This window comes from Pelophylax lessonae (genome assembly GCF_965119305.1).
Source record: "Pelophylax lessonae genome assembly, chromosome: 1".
Lineage (NCBI taxonomy): Eukaryota > Metazoa > Chordata > Amphibia > Anura > Ranidae > Pelophylax > Pelophylax lessonae.
The window spans coordinates 567,101,450-567,109,137 of record NC_138768.1 but is presented as its reverse complement, the minus strand read 5'-3'; positions in this window follow the sequence as shown (position 1 = coordinate 567,109,137).

Below are 7,688 nucleotides of genomic sequence, written 5' to 3'. Positions count from 1 at the left end.
TACAGACGCAAAGATGAAAAAAAAGTAAAAATGTATAAACAATATGAAAATGTAAAAAATTATTATATGGATTATGATGGAGCCAGGACAATATAAATGGATAAATAAATACAAATATATAATAAATATATATAGTGTATGAAAAATTCTGTACTATATATACACAGTATCTCACAAAAGTGAGTACACCCCTCACATTTTTGTAAATATCTTATTATATCTTTTCATGTGACAACACTGAAGAAATGACGCTTTGCTGCAATGTAAAGTAGTGAGTGTACAGGTTTTTTTTAACAATTTAAATTTGCTGTCCCCCTAAAATAACTCAACACACCATTAATGTCTAAACCGCTGGCAACAAAAGTGAGTACACCCCTAAGTGAACATGTCCAAACTGGGCCCAATTAACCATTTTCCCTCCCCGGTGTCATGTGACTCATTAGTGTTACAAGGGCTCAGGTGTGAATGGGGAGCAGGTGTGTTTAATTTGGTGTTATCACTCCCACTCTCATACTGGCCACTGGAAGTTCAACATGGCACCCCATGGCAAAGAACTCTCTGAGGATCTGAAAAAAGGAATTGTTGCTCTACATAAAGATAGCCTAGGCTATAAGAAGATTGCCAAGACCCTGAAACTGAGCTGCAGCACAGTGGCAAAGACCATACAGCGGTTTAACAGGACAGGTTCCACTCAGAACACGGCTAGCCATGGTCGACCAAAGAAGTTGAGTGCACGTGCTCATCATATTCAGAGGTTGCCTTTGGGAAATAGACGCATGAGTGCTGCCAGCATTGTTGCAGAGGTTGAAGGGGTGGGGGGTCAGCCTGTCAGCACTCAGACCATATGCCGCACACTGCATCAAGATCACTGCATAAAGATGATGCACAAGAAAGCCCGCAAACAGTTTGCTGAAGACAAGCAGACTAAGGACGTGGATTACTGGAACCATGTCCTGTGGTCTGATGAGACCAAGATAAACCTATTTGGTTCAGATGGTGTCAAGCGTGTGTGGCAGCAACCAGGTGAGGTGTACAAAGACAAGTGTGTCTTGCCTACAGTCAAGCATGGTGGAGGGAGTGTCATGGTGGGGGCTGCATGAGTGCTGCTGGGGAGCTACCATTTATTGAAGGAACCATGAATGCCAACATGTACTGTGACATACTGAAGCAGAGCACGAGCCCCTCCCTTCGGAGACTGGGCCACAGGGCAGCATTCCAAAATAATAACGACCCCAAACACACCTCCAAGATGACCACTGCCTTGGTAAAGAAGCTGAGGGTAAAGGTTATGGACTGGAGAAGCATGTCTCCAGACCTAAACCCTATTGAGCATTGAGAGTGTTAAGGCAGTGCTGGATAATAATGGTGGCCACACAAAATATTGACACTTTGGGCCCAATTTGGACATTTCCACTTAGGGGTGTACTCACTTTTGTTGCCAGCGGTTTAGACATTAATGGCAGTTATTTTTAGGGAACAGCAAATTTACACTGTTGTGTAAACACACAGCTGTACACTCACTACTTTACATTGTAGCAAAGTGTAATTTCTTCAGTGTTGTCGCATGAAAAGACATAATAAAATGTTTACAAAAATGTGAGGGGTGTACTCCTACTTCCTGGTTGGGGGTCCACAATACCTGGCTGGGGGTCCTATCACGGATAATCCTCGGGGCTTTGGGGTAGGTAGTGGTATCGGAAAAAGCAAGGAGAGGACCAAGAGTGTGATACTCTATAATCCGATTTTATTAGAAAACAAGTAGTAGGGTACTCACAATATCCAAAGTGGTTAAAAGCATATCAACATGAATCCGGAACGATATGCGTTCCAATGGAGTCCGGAACCAGAAGTGACGTGACGGTGCCATACGCGTTCCGGATACATGCTTTTAACCGCTTTGGATAATGTGAGTACCCTACTACCTGTTTTCTAATAAAAGGGGATTATACAGTATCACACTATTGGTCCTCTCCTTGCTTTTTGCTTTTTATGATACCACTACCTACCCCAATGCCCCAGAGGATTATTCGTTATAGGACCCCCAGCCAGGTACTGTGGACCCCCAACCAGTAAGTAGGATTCCTAGAGGGAGATCCAGGACCCCTAACCAGGAAATCTGATCTGTAGAAGGATACCCAGGACCAGGCAGAACTACAGAATACTCCTAATACTACCCTGTAGGGATGATCGAACGGTTCGGGGTTCGAGGTTCGGCCGAATTTAGAACTTTTTGCTGAAAAAGTTCGGAATTCGGCAACCAGAACCGACCAAAATGCAATGGTTCAGGAAATGGGCTTTAAAAGCCCGTGATTGGACCAGAACCATTAGCAAAAGCCAATTGAGGGGGCAGGAGAATGCTAGGAATGTGATTGGAGTGACTAGGGGATCCATAGTCCAATCATTAGTGAATATGCCCCCCAGTATATAAGATAGCCCCCGCCAAATTCCTAGCATTGTTATACAGGGACATGGAAGAGAGTGGAAGCAGTTCTGTTAATTTTACTTTAAAAGTGTCATTTAGTATTTATTAGTGTGAGGAAAGGGATATTTAGTGTAGTTAGAGTGCTCTTTTACACTTTAGTTAGATGCAAAAATTTAGTTTCTGTAGGGAAAGTGTGAAGTGTCAGGGTGACCGTAATGTAGTGTAGGGTTAACTGACTGCTATGGCAGGGTGACCAAACCCTTCCATATCAGGGTGACCGTAATGTAGTGTAGGGTGAACTGACAGTAACTGCTATGGCAGGGTGACCAAACCCTTCCATATCAGGGTGACTGCTATAGAGAAAAGCTAGTTTCTCTCAAGTCACTTTCGCTGCAGTAATATGGCTTCGCCCCTGTCAGCTTGCTTTTTGGCTGCAGGCGTCTATAGTGATTTTTTGAGCACATGTTTGGAGTCAGGCATGACATCTGAACATGTGTAAAGGGGGTATATATACACACCCATGTATGTATATATACACCTGCACATATATAGGTGTGAAAGGAGCAGAAAACACTACTTGCGCCAATGAAATAATTAACAACAATATGTGTATACAACACACCTGGGCGTTTTTTTTTTTGGCGCTAGCATTTTTTTGGGCTTTTTTTTGGGTTCTTTGGAGGCAGGCAAAACATCTGAACTTGTGTGTACGGGTATATATACACACATACTTATATGGATATATACACCTAGACATAAGTGTATATAGGTGTGATGGTAGCAGAAATATATGCTTGCGCTAATGAAATAATTAACACTAGTGTTGAGCGAACACGGACTGTATTATTCGTGTTCGTACCGAATAATTGGATTTTTTTTACCCGAACACGGACACGGACACTTTACTGTATGTTCGGGTAAAAATCCGTGTTCGGTCGTTTTATTTCCGGGTTTTGCATGCTTTGGCGCTCTTTTCATGGCGGGCTTTCAACAGCCAATCAACAATCGTTTAACTGGTGTGCCTTAAGCCATCCCAGCCATGCCTGCAAATGTCTTAGTAGCTGTGATTGGCCGTCTGAAGCATGTGACCAAGTCTTTATAAGTTCGAGGCAGCCGCCGCAGCAGCGTCATTCTGCTGCTTAGCTAAGGGACAGAGCACACATCAATGTGCTGGCTGCTGATTAGGGAAAGATAGGCAGGAAAAAACCATTTGTGTCCGGATAGAATTGAGGGACAGGTCGGAGTGTTTAGGCAGGGCGAGTTGTAGGCATTTTAGGGATAGAGTCTGCTGAATTATAGGGTCAGTGTCTTCTACAAACTACAATCGATATTGCTGTGTGGGGGGTGGGGTGAATCTGCACTCAATCCTGATCTACGATCTCTTCTCAATCCTGTTAGGGACAGAGTCTGCTGAATTTTAGGGAAACTGTGTTCTACAAACTACAATCGATATTGCTGTGTGGTGTGGGATTGGAGATAGGCAGGTGTCAGTGATCCACATCCATTTTTCTGTGTGTGAGCTGCAGTGAACACAATCTTTTTGGGCTGCAGTGAACACAATCTTTTTGGGCTGCAGTGAACACAATCTTTTTGGGCTGCAGTGAACACAATCTTTTTGGGCTGCAGTGAACACAATCTTTTTGGGGTGCAGTGAACAAAATCTTTTTGGGGTGCAGTGAACACAATCCTTATTGGTGTGCAGTGAACACAATCTTTGTGGGGTGCAGTGAACAAAATCCTTTGTGGGGTGCAGTGAACACAATCTTTTTGGGGTGCAGTGAACAAAATCCTTTTTGGGGTGCAGTGAACAACATCCTTTTTGGGGTGCAGTGAACACAATCTTTTTGGGGTGCAGTGAACAAAATCCTTTGTGGGGTGCAGTGAACACAATCTTTTTGGGGTGCAGTGAACACAATCTTTTTGGGGTGGAGTGAACAACATCCTTTTTGGGGTGCAGTGAACAAAATCCTTTTTGGGGTGCAGTGAACAAAATCATTTTTGGGGTGCAGTGAACACAATCTTTTTGGGGTGCAGTGAACACAATCTTTGTGGGGTGCAGTGAACACAATCTTTTTGGGGTGGAGTGAACAACATCCTTTTTGGGGTGCAGTGAACAACATCCTTTTTGGGGTGCAGTGAACACAATCTTTTTGGGGTGCAGTGAACACAATCTTTGTGGGGTACAGTGAACAGAATCTTTGTGGGGTGCAGTGAACACAATCTTTGGGGGGTACAGTGAACACAATCTTTTTGGGGTGCAGTGAACACAATCTTTGTGGGGTGCAGTGAACACAATCTTTTTGGGGTGGAGTGAACAAAATCATTTTTGGGGTGCAGCGAACAACATCCTTTTTGGGGTGCAGTGATCAAAATCCTTTTTGGGGTGCAGTGAACACAATCTTTTTGGGGTGCAGTGAACAAAATCCTTTGTGGGGTGCAGTGAACAGAATCTTTGTGGGGTGCAGTGAACACAATCTTTGGGGGGGTACAGTGAACACAATCTTTTTGGGGTGCAGTGAACACAATCTTTGTGGGGTACAGTGAACAGAATCTTTGTGGGGTGCAGTGAACACAATCTTTGGGGGGTACAGTGAACACAATCTTTTTGGGGTGCAGTGAACACAATCTTTGGGGGGTACAGTGAACACAATCTTTTTGGGGTGCAGTGAACACAATCTTTGTGGGGTGCAGTGAACACAATCTTTGGGGGGGTACAGTGAACACAATCTTTTTGGGGTGCAGTGAACAACATCCTTTTAGGGTGCAGTGAACACAATCTTTGTGGGGTGCAGTGAACAACATCCTTTTAGGGTGCAGTGAACACAATCTTTGTGGGGTACAGTGAACAGAATCTTTGTGGGGTGCAGTGAACACAATCTTTGGGGGGTACAGTGAACACAATCTTTGTGAGGTGCAGTGAACACAATCTTTGTGGGGTGCAGTGAACACAATCATTGTGGGGTGCAGTGAACTCAATCTTTGTGGGGTACAGTGAACACAATCTCATACTTCTGAAGATTTGAGGGTGCTGCCTGCTCCATACTCCCCCTACTCCTCATCTAGCCTTTTAGGGGTACAAACAATAGTAATTGGGGCCTAGTGTGGTTGTGTACGTGTGATATACATACACTTTTTTTGGATCATATTTTCTATTCCGCTATTTAATCAAAAACCTTTGGGGATCAGTTAAATTGGGGGATAGTCTGTGTTGGTACGTGTGAGAGAGATCCACCTTTCCAAGTTGTTGGGGTTCATCTCATACTTCTGAAGGTTTGAGGGTGCTGCCTGTTCCATACTCCCCCTACTCCTAGCCTTTTAGGGGTACAAACAATAGTAATTGGGGCCTAGTGTGGTTGTGTACGTGTGATATACATACACTTTTTTTGGATCATATTTTCTATTCCGCTATTTAATCAAAAACCTTTGGGGATCAGTTAAATTGGGGGATAGTCTGTGTTGGTACGTGTGAGAGAGATCCACCTTTCCAAGTTGTTGGGGTTCATCTCATACTTCTGAAGGTTTGAGGGTGCTGCCTGTTCCATACCCCCCCTACTCCTCATCTAGCCTTTTAGGGGTACAAACAATAGTAATTGGGGCCTAGTGTGGTTGTGTACGTGTGATATACATACACTTTTTTTGGATCATATTTTCTATTCCGCTATTTAATAAAAAACCTTTGGGGATCAGTTAAATTGGGGGATAGTCTGTGTTGGTACGTGTGAGAGAGATCCACCTTTCCAAGTTGTTGGGGTTCATCTCATACTTCTGAAGGTTTGAGGGTGCTGCCTGTTCCATACTCCCCCTACTCCTCATCTAGCCTTTTAGGGGTACAAACAATAGTAATTGGGGCCCAGTGTGGTTGTGTACGTGTGATATACATACACTTTTTTTGGATCATATTTTCTATTCCGCTATTTAATCAAAAACCTTTGGGGATCAGTTAAATTGGGGGATAGTCTGTGTTGGTACGTGTGAGAGAGATCCACCTTTCCAAGTTGTTGGGGTTCATCTCATACTTCTGAAGGTTTGAGGGTGCTGCCTGTTCCATACTCCCCCTACTCCTCATCTAGCCTTTTAGGGGTACAAACAATAGTAATTGGGGCCCAGTGTGGTTGTGTACGTGTGATATACATACACTTTTTTTGGATCATATTTTCTATTCCGCTATTTAATCAAAAACCTTTGGGGATCAGTTAAATTGGGGGATAGTCTGTGTTGGTACGTGTGAGAGAGATCCACCTTTCCAAGTTTTTGGGGTTCATCTCATACTTCTGAAGATTTGAGGGTGCTGCATGTTCCATACTCCTCTTCCTCATCCTCCCTTTAGGGTAGGAAAAAATTTAATTGGGCCTAGTCTGTGTTTGTACGTGTGAGATACACAGTTTTTTATCCTATTCCGCTATTCAATACACACCCTTTTGGTGTAAAAAACATTAAATTGCGGCATAGTTTGCATATTTGACATTTGCATATATTGTGCCTTGTTGCGCTGTTTTGGGTACTCCACCAACATGGCCAGTGGCAATGACGCCATTCTCAGCTTAACTATCCCACTTCTATGCCTCCTTGAAAAAACAATTTGGGCGATGATGGAAGAGGATGTGGCACAGGATGAGGAGGAGGAGGAGGAGGATGAAGAGGTAACATTTCAAAGGCTTTCAGGGCAGTCATTCGCAAGGGGCTCCGAGGGTGGGTTCCTGCACACACAAACGCCAGGGACACAATTGTCCAGCAGGGGCACAGTTCTGGAGGATGAGGAGGATGAGGAGGAGGAGGAGCTGGAGGAGGAGATGGAACCATGTTCACAGCAGGGTGGCACCCAGGCCAGCTCATGGCCATCACTGGTGCGTGGCTGGGGGGATACAGAGGACACGGACGATACACCTCCCACAGAGGACAGCCTTTCGTCGCCTCTGGGCAGCCTGGCACACATGAGCGATTACATGCTGCAGTGTCTCCACAACGACCGCCGAGTTGCCCACATTCTAACTTGTGCTGATTACTGGGTGGCCACGCTGCTGGATCCCCGTTACAAGGACAACGTACCATCCTTAATTCACTCACTGGAGCGCGATCGCAAGATGCGCGAGTACAAGCGCACGCTGGTAGACGCCATGCTGCTGGCATTCCCATCTGACAGCGGGGCCACAGTGGAAGCACAAGGCAGAGGAGGAGGAGGAGGAGGTCGCCAACGCAACCAGGGCACCGCCAGCACCTCAGAAGGCAGGGTTAGCATGGCCGAAATGTGGAAAAGCTTTGTCAGCAC